The sequence below is a fragment of the Callorhinus ursinus genome, unplaced genomic scaffold (assembly GCF_003265705.2).
Source record: "Callorhinus ursinus isolate GAN/ISIS: 27379988/994484 unplaced genomic scaffold, GSC_fseal_2.0 scaffold22, whole genome shotgun sequence".
Lineage (NCBI taxonomy): Eukaryota > Metazoa > Chordata > Mammalia > Carnivora > Otariidae > Callorhinus > Callorhinus ursinus.
The window spans coordinates 24,815,154-24,832,653 of NW_027397084.1; the positions used below are offsets into that span (position 1 = coordinate 24,815,154).

A 17,500-nucleotide genomic window follows, 5' to 3' on the forward strand; every position below is an offset into this window, starting at 1 on the left:
GATTTGGTGAATGTGAAGCACAGTGCCTTAGTCTTTTCAGGCTGCTGTAACAAAATACCACCAACTGGGTAGCATATAAATGCGGAAATTTATTTCTCATAGTTTGGAGAGCGGAAGTCCAAGACTGAGATTCCCAACATGGTCAGGTAAAGACCCTCTTTTGGATTGCAGACTTTTCCTTATATCCTCACAGGGTAGAAGGGGTTAGGGAGCTCTGTGGAGTCTCTTTTATGAGGCATTAATTCAATTCCTGATGGTTCTACCCTCATGACTTAAGCACCTCTCAAAGACCACATCTACTAATACCATCACCTTTTTGGATTTGGATTTCAACATATGAATTTTCAGGGAGTAGCTCATCATCCCTAATTGATACCTTAACTCTGACATGCTTCTGTACTATCTGTATTAAATTCATTTTAGTTAAATACAGTTGACCTTTGAACAGCATAGGTTTGAAGTGCATAGGTTCACTTATATGCAGATTTTTTTGATAAATACAGTATGGTACTATAAATGTACTTTCTCTTCCTTATGATTTTCTTAATATTTCCTTTTCTCTAGCTTACTTTGTTGTTAGAATATAATATATACTACATATAACATACAAAATATATATTAATCAACCGTTTATGTTAATCAGTAAGGCTTTCAGTGAACAGTAGGCTATTAGTAGTTAAGTTTTGGAGGGATCAAAAGTTATAGGTGGATTTTCCACTGAACGGGGGGTCAGCGCCCCTACCCCCTGCATTGTTACAAGGGCAGCTGTACTTTGTGTCATCTGCTTCCCACCAAACTGACTTATACAGCTTCTTAACTATTGGATTCCAAGCAGTGATATGTGTCCATAGCCACTCATAGTTCTTTTCCTGACATATTTCTTAGATTTGCCATATTTCTTTGATTTCTTACTCCTCTGTTGATTTCTCACTGCCTCTCTCTTTCTCTTAATTATAAGAACTTTGAGCTCTGTGATAGCTGATCCAATTGAAAACTTGCTGTTTTTTTTGCTGAAATACCTTATTTCATTCAGTAGTGCAATGACCATTCCCTTTGTCCTAGTTTGCTAAGGCTGCCATAATAAAGCACCACAGACTGAGTGGCTTAAACAACAAACTTTATTTTCTCACAGTTCTGGAGGCTGGAAGCCCAAGGTCAACACGTTGGCAAGTTTAGTTTCTACTGATGCAGCTCTCCTTGGCTCTCAGATAGCCACCTTCTCACTGTGTCCTTTTCTCTATGTTCAGGCATCCTTTCTCTGTCTCTCCTGGTAAAGACACCAATTCTTTTGGATTAGGGCCCCACTCTCATGGCTTCATTTTAACCTAATCACCTCTTTAAAGTCCCTATCTCAAAATAGAGTTGCATTCTGAGGTACTGGGTGTTGGGACTTCAACATATGAATTTTGAGGAAACACATTTCAACCCATAACATTTTTTTATATGACCTATGTCACTAGGCAGAATTCCAATTTGCCTTTGTACATCAAAGCCCTTAGTTTTAGCTTTTACCTATCAGAGAGAGAAAGTTGCCTCTTCTAACCCTAAAGGTTCCCAAATTTCTGGACACTTCCTATTTTCTTTTATTGATATTTGCAAACCACTTGATTATTTCTAAGGTCATCTCTTTCTATGATATCATATGAAATACAGCCAACTGATAATCAATAGATGCTATCAACACTGTTTTCTAATCTTTTTCTCTAGAGCTACATTTCCTGCCATCCGGGTTATCAAGGCAACAGCTTTACCAAATGTTTTAGTAAAACATCCATATTACATTGTTCTAGTCTCCAGTGGTAGTTCATTTGCTGTCCACTACCCAGCCCTAAGCCACTACCATATATTGCAGGCTTATTTACTATGGTAGCACCCCATGTTTAGGTACAAATTTTGGTATTATTCAAAATAGGCTAGGTTTGCTGCAGTAAAACATACACATTTCTTACTTTCTTTTTTTAAAGACTTATTTATTTTAGCGCAAGAGAGAGCACAGGTGGGGAGGGGCAGAGTGAAATGGAGAGAGAGAATGTCAACCAGACTCCCCACTGACCGCAGAGCCTGACATGGGGCTGTATCTCATGACCCTGAGGTCATGATCTGAGCCAAAATCAAGAGTCAGACACTTAACTGACTGAACCACCCAGGTGCCCCAGTCACACTTATTTCTTGCATATGCTACATGACCACCAAGTCTACAATGGGCTCTTAGTAGTCACTTGGTGATCCAGACTGTTAGAGCAGCCACCACCTTGAATATGCCCACTTACTATGCCAGAGGGATATAAGAACTATTGCTTCTTAAGACCTCTTCTCATATATGACACATGTTACTTTTTTTTTTTTACAGTTTATTGACCAAAGTGAGTTACATAAGTGTTTTTAACTTTAAGGGGACAGAGAACTATTGCTCTACTATGGGATTGAGAAGAGAATCAGAAATTTGTGGTGAACAGTACTAATGACTACTGCACAGCATCAACCTTCAATATTTGGTAGTCCTGGAAATAAAGAACATAGGAAACAACAAAGATTTAAGATCATCTGTGGTATAAATTGTGGGTCTATGATAGCATTTTTATTTTTTAAGCACCGTTCTACTAGTTCTCTCTCCATACACACAAAAGCAACCATCCCATCCTCTAATGCTATAGAATTACATATTCAGGGGGTCCCTGGGTGGCTCAGTTGGTTAAGTATCTGACTCTTGGTTTTGGCTCAGGTCATGACCTCATGGGTCATGAGATTGAGTCCCACAACTGGCTCTGTGGCAGGCTCTGTGCTCAGCAGGGAGTCTGCTTGAGGTTCTCTCCCTCTGCCCTTTCTCCCAACTCAGGCGCACACGCCCTTTCTCTTTCTCTCAAACAAATAAATAAATCTTAAAAAAGAATTACATATTCAGCTCTGTGAATATCAGATGACTATTGTATGTCATTTGGTAATTTCCATACCTTTTCTTTCTTACTACTAAGGACGTATGAAGAGGCTCTGTAAAAAGACTCAGGTGCAACTATCTCATGCTTTATTTTGCCTGTGATATTTATGATATGTACCCATTCCCTTCCAAATGCATTTTAAAATGAAGTCATATTTAAATTTATCATTTCCATAAAGCAAGAAAGATATTTATTGTCATGCACTGCCAGGCAGACTGGCAGATGCCACTAACAAATGGTAAAAAATTCCTCTATGGCTCATTATTTCCATAAAAACAAACTATTTTTCAGTTATCATTTTTGGAAGAGACTATAAACCCAACTATAAATGACAAAAAAACAAAATCAAAAACAAAAAACAACATAGTGGCCATCAAATCCCAGCACACTTGTCTCTAGGAAGTTAGTGAATAAGTGAAGTTAATCACAATACCTCACATTCTGAATAGGGCACCAATTAAAGTAATTTTCCAGCCTAAAATATATATGTCTGCAATGGGAATTCCTAACAAGGAGTTAAAAATGGAATCAAGTATACAGAATACGGTGGAAGAATATGCATAAAATTAGATGATTTTGATTAGGTATGATCTTCTCAGAAACTTCTCTGGGAATAAATTATTTTATTTGAAATCTTTCCCCTATTATTACATCCTTGTCTCTGACTCCAAGTGATTTTTCTAAAATAGAAATCTGATCATTCCCCTACTTAAAAGTGGTCTGCTTCAGAATTAGGTCACCATTAGGAAAGAGTCCCAGCTCCTTAGTTCTTCCTGGTTAACATCATTGTAACCTCTCTAAACTAATCAATGGAGGAATGCCCCTCTTCATACGCTAGAGCCACACCATGTAAGCTAAGTGCTCTGTTCTAGCTCCCTCCTAACTCTTGCTTGGCTCTTGAAGCTCCTTGAATATTCCCTCTGCTGAGAAGTCCCCTTTATTGTTTCTTCCTTTAGGCTTCCCACCACCTCACCACCTGACCTTCTCTTGCCTTGCTCTTCTGCATTCGAGACGTGGTTATTTCCTGACTGCTTTTTTTTTTCTGTTACATGTTTGCTCTGAGCTCTGGTCTGGGCAAGCTCTGACTGCCACTTGTTTCCTGGCTGCTGACTGACTGGTTTGCTCCATCCTTAGGAGTGTGGGACCCTCTGGATTCCTGACCATGTGGGTCCCTCTCTCACAGATACTTCTGGTTTCAGCATGTTGTTGGTACTGACCCCACCAACCTCCCCTGAATCTTTCACTATCTGTTCAGAGACCTTTCACTGATTTATTGTGCAATCCTGGATAAGGCATTTAACTTTTCTCTTTCTGGGCTTTGTTTTTGTTTTTGTTTTTGTTTTAGTTTTCCCAATTTACAAATACTAGTCTAGATAAGCTGAAAACTGCTCTTACAGGGCTTGTGACAATTAAGTGAAATAAACCATGAGGAAAAGATTTGTTAAGTGCAAAGTGCTAAACTAATATATTATTTTAATGAAATGCTTTTTTCTCAGAAACATCATTCCTGGATGTTAATTTTCTTTGTATAGAGCTTTGTGATTTGAAAAGTATTGACTGATAGTTTGATAGACTAATATGTAGGTAAGAAGGAAAATAATAACTTTTGTTATTGACCATATACCAAATTCCAAATACTATGCTTGCTCTCTAGATGTTACCTGATTTAAGCTTTACATCTACTCTGCAAGGTAGGTATTATTACCTCCAATTTACAGTTGAAGAAACAGTCTCAGAGACATAAAGTAACTTGAGCAAGGATATAGAGTTTGTAAGTCACAGAACAAGAGAGCTATTAACTTCTATGTTACTCCAGAGCTGTGATGCTCAACACCTGCCCTCCCTGAGATACTGATATACTCCACTAGGTTTTGCCTTTTCTCTAGTCCCACCATGCCAATCTGATTCCACTTTATGTACTTCCTGCCCCATGCCAATTGTGGTGTATTGGTCAGACTCCAAGATGACTCCCCTATTACTATATTTTGGGGTCATTTGTTACACAGCAATAGATAACCAATACACATGTTATACTGAAAAAGCTTTCTTGATAGGGGTCTGTTGTATGTATAACTGGTGAATGAGGAAATTAACTCCAGCATACTAAGATTTTTCATATAATAAGAGCTGAGATTGGAATTCATGTCACTCTGAGTTCAAGGCATCACCTTTTATGCCATGTTGCTGGAGGGCTTGTGCATGTATATAGGGGCCTTTGGTGCAGGATGAAGGTGGGACAGCTGATGTTTTGGTGCCCACGTACAAATGAAAATAAATAGGAATTTTATATCTGAAGACAGATTGGTAGGGAAGAGTTTGGGGACCATGGGTGCTAGAGAGCTCCTCAAGTATTATCAGGTAACTTAATCCTGCGCCATTTGGATAATAGCCACTTTTATATAAAGCACAGGCCAAAATTTTTCTGCTAAGAGTCAGATAGTAAATAATTTAGGCATTGTGAGCCACTTTGGGTCCGTTGCATATTCTTTTTTGTATTTTTTTATAAACCTTTAAAAACATAAGTATTCTTAGCTGAAAGGCCTTACAAAAACAAGCTATGAGTCACATTTGTCCTAGGCTGGTGACAAATTTGTCACCCCTGACTACAGTCAAGGTAGTCCTCAAAGAGCATAGATTAATCCAAGTATGGTTCTCTATGGGATTCCAAGAGGGAATTAAGCCCTAATGTCCTAAGGCATCTATTTTATGTAGTGAATAAACTTCTCTTCTGTGAATCTAGAATGGTATTTGTTATGTACACACTTGGGAGAATTGACTAAATAATCACTCAAAATGTTTTGTGTTCTGTGGTTCAGATGACAAGCCCTGATTGAAAAAGACTAGCAGCACATTTGCTCATACACTTACTCATTCAACAATCATTAAATTGGCACTAACTGTGTGCTCAGTGTTGTATTGACAGCAGACCTAATGAAATGAAGACTTTCATTTACCTCAGAAACATCACATTGAGTGAACAAGAAATTATGAAAACAACTTAATTTCTGAAGTTATGCTCAAGCAGAAACGATGTGATGATTCTCATAACTTTTTTTTTTCACTAATGTGATATCCTCGCTATAAAATAAGAGCGTTCCGGGGTGCCTGGGTGGTTCATTTGGTTAAGTGTCTGCCTTTGGCTCAGGTCATGATCCTGGAGTCTTGGGATAGAGCTCCACATCCGGCTCCCTGCTCAGCAGGGAGTCAGCTTCTCCCTCTGCCGCTCACCCTGCCTGTGCTCTCTCTCTCTCTCTCTGAAATAAATAAGTGAAATCCTAAAAAAATAAAATAAGAGCATTCCTTTTTCTTTGCAGGGCTGTGATCTGTGCTATGCAGACCTACTGATAGTTGTTTGAGAACTAATAAGACTCCCTAGTGATATATGTCCACAGATGAGTTTGGATCAATCCTTGCTTGCCACTGACTCTGTGACTTCAGGCAATTACTTAACATTTTTGAGACACCATTGCACCATAAAATGGAGAAAATAATAATACCTACTCTGACTAACTATTAGGTAAATTTAAATGAGAAAAAGAACATAAAGCCATCAGGGGTAATGCTTAAAAAGTAGCAAAAGCTCAACAGAATTAACTATTATTATTAGTTTCAGGCTAGCCCCCATGACTTCAGCAGCATCAGATACATGCTTTTAATTTTGTTATTAAGACAGATCCATATATCACACCCTATTTATCCTCTATGAGGTGTACCCATACAAAGGAAACATCTGTAGTTTTGTCTCATTGTATTGGCCTCCTCAGAGAATCAGGCCCAGCTATGGAGAAATACCTATCGGGACTCTACAAATCTTGAAAATCTTCTATTTTGGAAGGATGGTTTGATTTCTTCTCAATGAAGTAAATTGGCTGCAGTAGGGTGGGGAAGGGTGGTAGACAAAGCCTCACTTCAGCAAACTCCTGATTTTAACTTGTTTCCCTTCCTTTTGAGGGCTTCCTCATGCAGAAAAATGGCTTACCTCGCTCTTCTGGATTCTGAAGTAAGAATAACAGAACGAACACTGAGTGAACTCTTACTTTGTACCAGGCTCTTCACACTTAATCCTCACACGGCCCTATGAAATAGAGAATATTTTCTCATTCACAATTTATATGTAAGGAAACCTAAAGCACAGATTGCCTACATAACTTGACTAAGGTCATATGGCTGGTGCATCAGTAGTCTGGTTTAAATCCAGATGAGTTACTTCAGAGCCTAGCTCTTCATTCCACTGCTCTACTACAGTAGAATAGAAAGATTTGTGAATTACATTTGCAATTCTAAATTTTCTTGTAGTCATATTTAAAAACAGGAAAAAGAAGCAGGTATAATAAATTTCAATGTCTACCTTATTTCACCAATTATGTCTAAAATATTACAATTTCAGTATGTAATCAATATAAAATTTTGAATGAGATATTTTATAGTCTTTTTTCATTTTGATATTTGAAATCCAGCGTGTATTTAATTCATCTGTTCATCAATTAAGGACTAGTTACCTTTTAAGCACTCAATAGCCACATGTGGCTGGTGGCTTCCACATGGAGGAACACAACTCTGCTACACGTTCAGCTAAACTTTCTATTTATATCTCTGTTTATATAATCTTTTTTGTTTTTGTCTTGGCATCTTCAAAAATGTAGAGATCTTGAGTACTAAAACTGAAAGTAAGTTGGAAAAAAAAGGAAGAAAAGAAAACAGTAGTCATATTGTCATTGCTTGGGGATTTCTAATGATGCTTAGGAAAGCTGGTGTTCTTCAGTGACTTCTGTCAGATTTCTGACATATTTTGAGTTCAACTACATGCCCATTTAAGAACATAAGGCTCATTTACCATATTTCCCCTTTGGCCAAGCAGAAATCTAAAAATAAACTCTTAAGTTGTTAGGTTTGACCTAACTCTTTATATAAATATCCGTTTGCAGTTGTTGTTTTAGCAAAAGAAAAAATCCAATCCCCCAAGTCTTTTGGTTCTAAAAACTTTAGGAAACTGATCTCTCCCCTGAACACTTCCTTCCTCTAAGCCACATACAAACTGAAAAGAAAAGGAAGTGAAAATTAGATTTTATTTATTTATTTTTTCCCAGAAGAGGACAAGAAAAGACAACCCCCATCTTTACATACAACATCTTCTTTGCCATTTCGCTTCCCACTACCAAAATTTAAGTGATAATTAGTATATAAAAAATTGTCCATTAATATAAAGTTTAACTTTATGAACTGTGTATATTTTTGGTTTCAGGAGTAACATGGCATGTAATAAGTTTGGAAGTGCCCTGTGGGAAATTACCATGTCACATACACCCCTATTTGTATCCCAGGCAATGTTCCCCCCAATGCTGGATACATAGTAGACAACAACAGACAGGAAGTGTTTGTTGAACTAAATTTATTTTCCTAAATTGGAGGAAAGTTAAGAAAAATTTTGTATACACTATTAGAAAAGTGGTTTGTTATTTCAAAATATATTAGTGAAAACAGTAGATATATTTTGATTAGAAAGAAATGACCTGTGAGAAGGGAGGACATAAAGATGTAGAAACTGTTAGAACTTGAAAGGGTGATTGGCATCTAGACGTTCCTCCTTAAGCCTGTTTTTATTTACTTATTTTTAATTTTTTTTTAAGATTTTATTTATTTATTTGACAGAAAGAGAGAGACCACAAGCAGGGGGAAGGGGCAGAGGGAGAGGGAGAAGCAGACTCTCCGCTGAGCAGGGAGCTGACACGGGGCTCAATCTCAGGACTCTGGGATCATGACCTGAGCCAAAGGCAGACGCTTAACGAGTGAGCCACCCAGGCGTCCCCTTAAGCCTGTTTTTAAATGAAACTTTGATGTGAACAAAATGTAAAAACTAAATATAAAAATAAAAGTAGAAGAATATATAGGAAAATATTTGTATAGTTTTGGTCAAAGGAAAGGCCATAAGGTAGTAGGTAGGAAACTTAGAAAACACAGTTTTATTTAACCTATCTATATAGCATATGTGTGTGTGTGTGTGTGTGCACATATGTATATTCATACATATTGAATACATGCCTTATAAAAAACAATGAATTAGGAAAAAAATTGTGCAATTAGAATGACATCCAAAGAGAGGCACCTAGGTGGCTCAGTTGGTTAAGCGTCTGACTTCAGCTCGGGTCATGATCGCAGGGTCCTGGGTTCAGGGCTGAGTCTGGCTACCCACTCAGCAGGGAGTCTGCTTGTCCTTCTTCTCCGTCTGCCCTTCCCCCTGCTTGTGCACATACACTGTCTCCCTCTCAAATACATAAAATCTTTAAAAAAAGAGGATAACATCCAAAGACAGATAATACATTACTATTCCTGATATAAAAATGTCTACTAAAAAAAAACAAGTTATAAATAAAGAAAAGAAAAATGGACAGCAAACATTTTTTTCCTCACTAGTGAATCAGGAAAATGCAAAGTGTTAAAAAATTAGATGACATTTTTCATCCATCACAAACACATGCATGTGCATGTACGTGCACACATACACATACACATGGAAACATCATCCAATACTAGTGAAGTAGGCCCTCTGCATAGCTGCTGGAGTGTGTATTGCTAAAGTAATTACAGTGGACTTCACAGAGATTTCTGTTGAATAATATGTACCAGTGACATTAATGCTAGATACCTTTGCTCAAAGCATTTTAGCAGAGCATCTTTCAGAACTGTGTGTATGGTAAAGTAGAACTATATTCACTATTAAAGTTATGTGTCCTTATATGTATTTTAAAATTTAAAGTGATATTACCCAGCTTGATAATATGCCTTATGCAATTAATTTCAGCTGACAGTTGGTGGCTTCAGTCAGTCTCCCTTCTTAGGACATTGATTTGTCACCACTCAAAAGAACTTGATGATGCCTTTGAAGGTACTTCCAAAAGAGGAGTTTCCAAAAATATTTGGACAATGATAATGCTATTTGAATCAGCTCATAGCCTCTTAAAGGTGACTCCTTTAGCTGAAACAACAGTTGTTTGGATGCATAAATTCTGGCATGTTTGTAAAAATTAGTAACACTACTTTATAACCAAACTCAAGGCAGAGTAGTGAAAAATAATAGAAATAGTGTAGGAGTGAGGGAGCTTCCAGCCCTCCTGCTGGTCTTGTGGTGAAGCCTCAGAAGTTCTAATGGTTCTCTGCTGTTTAAATCTCCATTTTCTTAGCTTTGTTCCAAAGTACTCATGCAGTGTTTCTTGTTTTTCATTTATTTCTATGTTTACTCACAGTTTCAGGCCAGCAGGTAAATTCTTTTATTAGTTCATTTTTACCTGATTTCAGACAGAAAGTTTTAGACAAAAATGTTCTCTAATTTTATTTTGCTGTCACTCTCTTCTTGAGGTCCTTAATAACAGTTCCTAAGGCAGATACTGTTTTCCAGTAAAGATTAAAATGAATATTTTCCCAGATTTCCACTCCGGGCTGCTGTGTTGCATAACTCCAGCGGTACATTCTCCTTTCTCTTTCTGAATTGCCCTGCATCACACCATACACACTCAGGGCACACAGATGACACTCCCTGGGCCTGTGGGATGCAGCAGTCTTAGCTTAGCTTACCCTTATTTGGTGGGCTTTATGTCTAAATCTCTAAAGCTTCTGGTCTAAAGGGGAGCTTGTACAAAGCAGTTACCATAGAATTCTAAATACTTCATCCACAGTACTTTAAAAGCAATTAAGTCCAATGAGTTTATTTTAGATTAATCATATTTGATATTTTACAGAGGAGTGTGCCATTTATAAAATATTAAAGTAGAACAAAGTGCTACTTATTTTTCAAAAGATATGTCTCCTTGGGCAAATGTTGAAGTACAGATGTCTATTACAGAGTCAGTTGAATTCTTCAGTTGTTTGCTTCTAATGAAAACAAACATGTGGTGTTTGGAAGGATTTCTTTCCAACTAAAGCATTTTGCTTAGCTACTTCTATGTCAGAGACAGTGTCCAAAAGTATCCATTGTCATTCCCCACATCCCCAGCTTCCCTTGCAGTTCAGTTGGCCTAGATGACCACTTTGTCAATGGACTTTGGACAGAAACCACAGTATAGCTTCAGGCCAAGGCTACTAATTGCCTCAGTTGGCCTCTTCCATCTCTTCCCTGCTGCAGTGGCCTGGGAGGCTTGGTGCTACAGATGGTGCTGCTGCAGGTGGGAGGAATCTTCCTGATGGGCATCAGACTGGGAGTGAGCAAAAAAGGAATCTTTATTGGGTTATATTACTTTGATTTGAGAGTCAATTTGTGGTTACTTTGGACTAGTCTGGCCTAACTAAAACAGTACATATAGTATTTTTTAGGGATTATAGAAAAAATTTATATGTATATTTTAATGTAATTAAATACAATCGTATTTTCTTTCTAACCTTCTTATTGATCTTAAGATCTTTTCCTTGACCAAAATATGTACAAATATTCTTCTATATATTCTTCCATTTTAATTTCCATACTTAGTTTTTACATTTCCTTCACATTAAGATTTCATTTCAAGCATTCAAATGTATCTTACACAAGTTAGCATCTTAGATTGGATGAAGTATTTTTGATCATTTGGAAGCATTTTTAGGTCTTCTATCACCTTTACGTTGTTAATATGCAAATAGATTGTCCTTGATCTGTAATTATTCTTATTGATAGAGTGCCAGGCCCCCACCCTTTTAAGTGGCTGCACCCACTTTAAATTTACTTCTTATACTTGTTCTGAAGATTCTGTCCGGATAACTCCCCATCCTTTGGAATTCTGATCCCATTAAATGTTATTACATTTTCACCCTCACCTTTCACATTGGACCTTGTCCTCAGCATTGCTTTTCCAGCTATAACTTTTGGAACCCTATAGCACTGTTCAAAATGTGATTCGTGGAAGATTCAGCCTTTTCTTTTTTCTCCTCAGTCGCCTCAGGCCGCCAGACTCCAACCTTGGACTGAAGGGCCCCGTGTCTTTGCGTTCAGTAAAGCCTCTCATTGCTGAGTCTCCTGCTGTGTTTATTTAGGCTCCTCAGTCATTCAACTTGTTGGGGAGAGAGTCAATACTCTTAGGTGGTAATAGCAACAGGGTGCAAAACCCATCATCATTACCTCCTTTTCCAAAGTTAAGGTTAATAATAAAAACATCATTATACACTTTGAAAATTCTGGGAATACTTAGATTATTAAGCAATTTTCACAACTATTGGACTTTTCATGGGTCATGAATTCCCAAGTGAACAGAGTTCGAAAGATTTTTGTTTATAAGTTTATTATTAACAAATAGGTGACTTTTAACATACCGCACATAGTTTTACAGCCTCGGTTAGAGTTCATGGCTTGGAAGCCACTATCTGATACTCTGAGATCCTGTAGGAAATTACTACTTCAGAGGTATTTTTTTTTCTAGAGGCCAGGATTAATTATATTTTAATGATTTGTCTTTTTGCAGATACCATGATAGTAATTTTTTTTCCTTAGTGAAAATAAACTGAAATTGGACAAAAGAAAATTATAAATGTTCATCAAGAAAAGAATAGTTAAATGTTATTTTTTATTTGTATAATGTAATCTCATGCAACTATTAAAATAAAAAATAGACAGTGTTGATACATGGAAAATCAGCATGAAAAATGGCAACAGAAAGAGTAGAGCACAGTGTTTTCCATACTTGATGGTTAAAATCCCAGCTATAGCTCCAGAGTAAAGACTTTAGCTGTGTAAGTATTTTGGATTCAGGTTAATCAGTGAATATTCTTCATTTGGGGGGATGGACTGAAAAGGGAGGAGGTGCTGTTGAGGATTCTATTTCCCTGAGATTTTGAATACCTTTCCTAGGGAGGCAATGGTCGAACATGAGTTTATAGTTGGTCCCAGTCACTGAGACTCACAATAAATGTAGGCAAGGGAGGATGAAGAGGGCATGGAGTGGGGATGGCATGTTGCCATTGGGAAGTTCACCACATAGTGGTGGCGAAGAGGCAGGGACATAGAGTTGTTCAGGCAGCTGGATTCCCCACTCAGAGAGGAATTTGGAGACAAAGATCCCTGGTGTAGTCAAAAGGGAGATGTGGTTGACCCTTTCTGGGAGATTCCTCAGTAAAGGAGGAGATCAAGGTGAAGATAAAGAGTACCCCTAAGAAATCATGCACATCTCTAAGAGACCATCATGCTGGTGGAGACTTCAAGGAGTAGATTTTAGGGTTACCTTCTCCCATTAATGAAAAACCAGCTATGTTGAACCCCTGCCATTTTTTTTCTATTTCTTATGCCCACATGACAGCTCATAGGAAGACGGATGGGAAGAGTGAAAAAACAGACCATGCCTCTTAGGAACTACACATCCCACAGGCCAAGGACTGAACCTGACCTGTGGGGAAGGGAGAATATGAGAGTAAACTGGTTTCCTAAACACATAAGTGTAAAAGCTGGAAGTGGGGCTAGAAGACACCACTTTTCCTCTACATTCTGCACTAATTGACTCATATGAGGCTCAGTAATTGACTCATATCTGCCAACACACATTTACCATGGGGTAGAGGTAGACTGTATACCTGTAAAGCTTTGTAGCGTTTTGGAACCCAAGTGGTCTTCCTGTGGGTGGAGGAGGGGAAGGAAGGAGAGAGAGAGAGAGAGGATGTGTTTTTCTCCTTTCGGGTTGCATTTAGAACTTTGGGGCTGGTATGATTGGCTAAGAATTGCCCTTTGGAGCAGCAGAGACCGGGGAGAATTGGGAATTTAAATATTAGGAGGGACTCTTAGCAACCAGGAACTTCTGCATGAGCAGATGAGGTCTTGACACTAATGAAATTCAGTTTGGTGGCTTAAATATTGTCATTTGTAACTACAAACTGGGGACAACTGAAGATGCATGGGTTTCAAGGATGAATAATTAAGAGGAATATTTATACATTCATGTTTACTCAAAAAATATATTGAATACCTACTGTGTGTCACACGCTATGGCAAATGCTGGACTTAAAGTTGAGAGTAAACTATCTAAGCTCTGCTGGGCTAAATTTGTGAAAACAAACACAGGGAGCTTTAAACAGGCACCTGGTGTGGCCTAAAGGTGGAAGATGATGGCTCACAATAGTGACACAAGAGTGCAGGGTGTTAGGATAATGGGAAACCGTGTTTTTCATGTTTAGGAATTCCTTTAATGTTGTTTTAATAATCCTTTCATAATAAATAATAATCATTGAAGGAAAGAAATGAAAATCTTGGCACAGTGAACCAAATGGATAACTGCTTTGTGTTTTCCCTTAGAGTCCAGAGAAATTAAAAATCATTTAACTCTCTGATGAAAGGTCTTCATCACCTCATTTTTATTTTCACTGCTTAATCCAGAGGACATCTTCCATTTGTTCATTTCCCCTTTCATTCCATTTCATGCTAGGTCCTGCCACATCCTGTTCATTTCCCCTTGAAACAAATCATGTTAAAGATTTCTTCTTGGTCTCTGTTGTAATTTCAAAATCCTTAAGTAGTTTCAGAGGAAGACAATTAAAGAAAGTTGAAGATCTATCACCTTTCCTTGTTATATCCTGAAAAGTTAAGGAGAGCTGCGGTGACTTTTAAGGAATGAATCAAGTTGGTTATCTGAGAAACTCAAAAGACAGGAGTGCTTTGAAAATGAATGACTAGTCTCTCATGATTCTTAAGCAAAGTCTGAGAAAGTAGATTTATACGCCCAGGTGGATTTGGAAGAAGCCGAAAGGGCTCTGATATAGGCATTTAAGGTAAGTATAAATTAGAACTTCCCCAAATCATACCTGTTTCCCACCCTTACACACACACACACACACACACACACACACACACATACCTACACCCAGGGACTCAAGATGTATACATACCAAAAGAGTTTGGACATTTCTAACTAGCCTATGGACAGGCTAAAAATGTAAAATTATTAATGAATTTGGACCTTAATAGAAACACTTAAATGGCTAGTCACATAAAGTTTTCCTTCAGAAAATGAGTTTTCTGTTCAATTCAATGTAATACCATGAGCAGTCTACCCTTAATGAAATATACATGATTCTCCTAGCTTAATGATATAGATACCAATCCAATCACAAGAATATATAACAAAAATATTCTGGCGGACTCACTTGTGTGCTTGAATTGAGGAAGTCCTCAATGATTTGCGTAATCCCAAGCAACTGCTGTCCAATGCATGTTGGAATCCTTGAAAGTGGCTGTCACTAGGGAAGTGGAACTTTTGGCCATGATTTCAAAGCATAGGACAAAATGTGGGATGAAGAAGTGAAAGAAACACAGATAAGGAAGAAAGACTAGGAGCAGGTTCATTCCCTTTAAGGTTACTGGATAAAATAAATAAATGCCTAGCTGTAGGTAATACATTTGCTGATGATAAAACAACTATTCTGCTGTCTACAAATACTTTGCTTTTCTAAATTGGTTCCTGGGCTAGGTAAAATTTTCACCTCGCTTCTAAGTTTCCATTTAAAAATCTGTCTTCGACTAATTATAAAAAAAGAGCTATGTATTTTATAGAAAAATTGCTGTAGTTTTATGCTAGACAGGAGATCTTTGCTTTAGGATACTTAACTGGTTTGAAAATGTGATACAAAGTATATCACTAGGGAGTGAACTAATAAAGCATTTAAAAAATCTTTTATAAAGGTCAATAAAGGGGCACATGGGCAGCTAAGTCAGTTAAGTGTCTGTCTCTTGATTTTAGCTCAGGTCATGATCTCAGGGACGTGAAATGGAGCTCTGCTTCAGATTCCATGGTGAGTGTGGAGCCTACTTAAGATTCTCTCCCTCTCCTTCTGCCCACCCCCACCCCTTGTTCACATGCATGTGCATGTGTGCACTCTCTCTCTCTAAAAAAAAAAAATAATGATTTTAAAAGTCAATAAAAATTCTCGTGAATATGCACAAAAGTTGACTTACATGGACACTTAATGCAGTCTTTAAAATATAGAAATTTTACATTATTCTTTTCACTTAATATGGTATCAAAGGCATTTTCTCGTCTTAACCATAACTACTTTCTTAGCATGTATATTTCTTCAAACCTGGTATATTGCTGCAAATATGGGCTTGGTATAGGGGATATGAAGGTGTATGGAAATATGCCAGGACATTTCTGTTAATTAGGTTATTAATTGGTTTGTTAAAAACTGTTGGAGTCTTGAGAACTATGATAAAGATTGACAAATGGAAATCCAACATATTGGAAAGTTAAGGGTTGTACTTTATGAGAGATAAGTAGTCCTACTCACTGACGGTGAGAGAGATTTACCACCTTAAATGTAATGCTGAAGCCAGGTGGGTCTGCTTAGCTGTGGGAGCCTGCCAGGTAGGACTTTTGGATCAAGTTGCAGAGGGCCTCTCCCCCAAAGATGATAAAGTTGGAACTGAGTTGAGCATGCCAAATTTATTATTAAATTCCCAACCTGATAAATTACTCTGCTTCCCCCAGGGAAAAGGGAGTAAAGAGGAGGGAAGAGCACAGGAGGATTTAGGGAAAATCCCTCCTCATTGAAACCAGAACAGCTGAGAAAATGTGTTTCTTTCTAGTGGAAATAACTCCTTAATCCCTTCAGATTTTTTTCATTCAACACCCTTGGTGGCTGCAACACAGGGTTCAAGGTGGCTTTGAGGGATTAAGCATCAAAAATTCAAGATGTGTAATGCAGTGCAATTGGTAGCATTGTTTTGTAATGCTTTGAATCCTAATGTGTTTTTTTTTTTTTTTTTTTAGGGTTCTAGGCCCAGAGCTTTGCTAATATGCTTGGATGTATTAAGCTTATTATAAACTGACTAACTGGTAAGAATGCTGACAAATAAGCAACTAAGATCTTCATACTTAATTTTAAATGGTCCAGTTCCACAAACAAATCAATGACAGTTTGTCTTGCCTACAGATGTTTGTTCAAATATATCAGTTACATCATCGTTCAGAATGTTACACTCCAGATTTTATTCTAAACACAAATGAGAGACATTTCTGAGTTCTTAGAAGTGTGGGAAATGTGGTATTCTTATAAGATACAAACATTAAAATTCCTTCAGACATTTCCATTTGTGTCACAATATAAACCAAAAAACAAACACCCTGCCCCCAGACCCAGGCTGCTAATCGTATCACATACTGTGAAGCTCAAGTGGGTTATGACTGCCCAAAATTGAAGCAGTTTTTATTAAGAAAAGCAATAAATGAGAGATCTAAAAGTTAAACTGTCTCCGTGCCAAATCAACAAATTGTAGGTGTTATAAAACCTACAAATCTTAGTTTTCAAAATGATATTGAAGAAACAAACATATGAAACATGGCTGAAGTACAAATATGGTAGGTGTTATCCTCAATTCCTATTGACATATAATAAACAAATTTTAAAACAAAAGCCATGCGGACTTTAAATGAAATCTTGTGAGCTAGGAGTCTTAACATTTAGTGATTTGGTGGCTTCTAGGAGATTTCTTACAATTTTGAGGGAGAAAAATGTTCTTGGCTGAGATCTGTGAGTACATGCAGGGACTGAGGGCGGCTGACAAGAATTCCAAGATAAAGGTGTGTATTTGTGCACAATACTGCATATTAAGGCTGACCTGTAGT

At 37.5% G+C, this 17,500-nt stretch overlaps 1 long non-coding RNA gene across 3 annotated transcripts in view; it reads left to right on the top strand.

Moving 5' to 3' along the window:
- LOC141374812 (uncharacterized) overlaps nt 1–17,500 on the top strand; it is a 138,548-nt gene that overhangs the window by 59,461 nt on the left and 61,587 nt on the right. For 2 of the 3 annotated variants that reach the window (XR_012381948.1, XR_012381947.1), the window contains exons 3-4: nt 15,617–15,668; nt 16,646–16,711. This is a non-coding gene — a long non-coding RNA (uncharacterized lncRNA). Of the gene's footprint in view, nt 1–15,616; nt 15,669–16,645; nt 17,197–17,500 lie in introns of those variants that run through there. The other variant, XR_012381946.1, reaches the window with a different exon arrangement.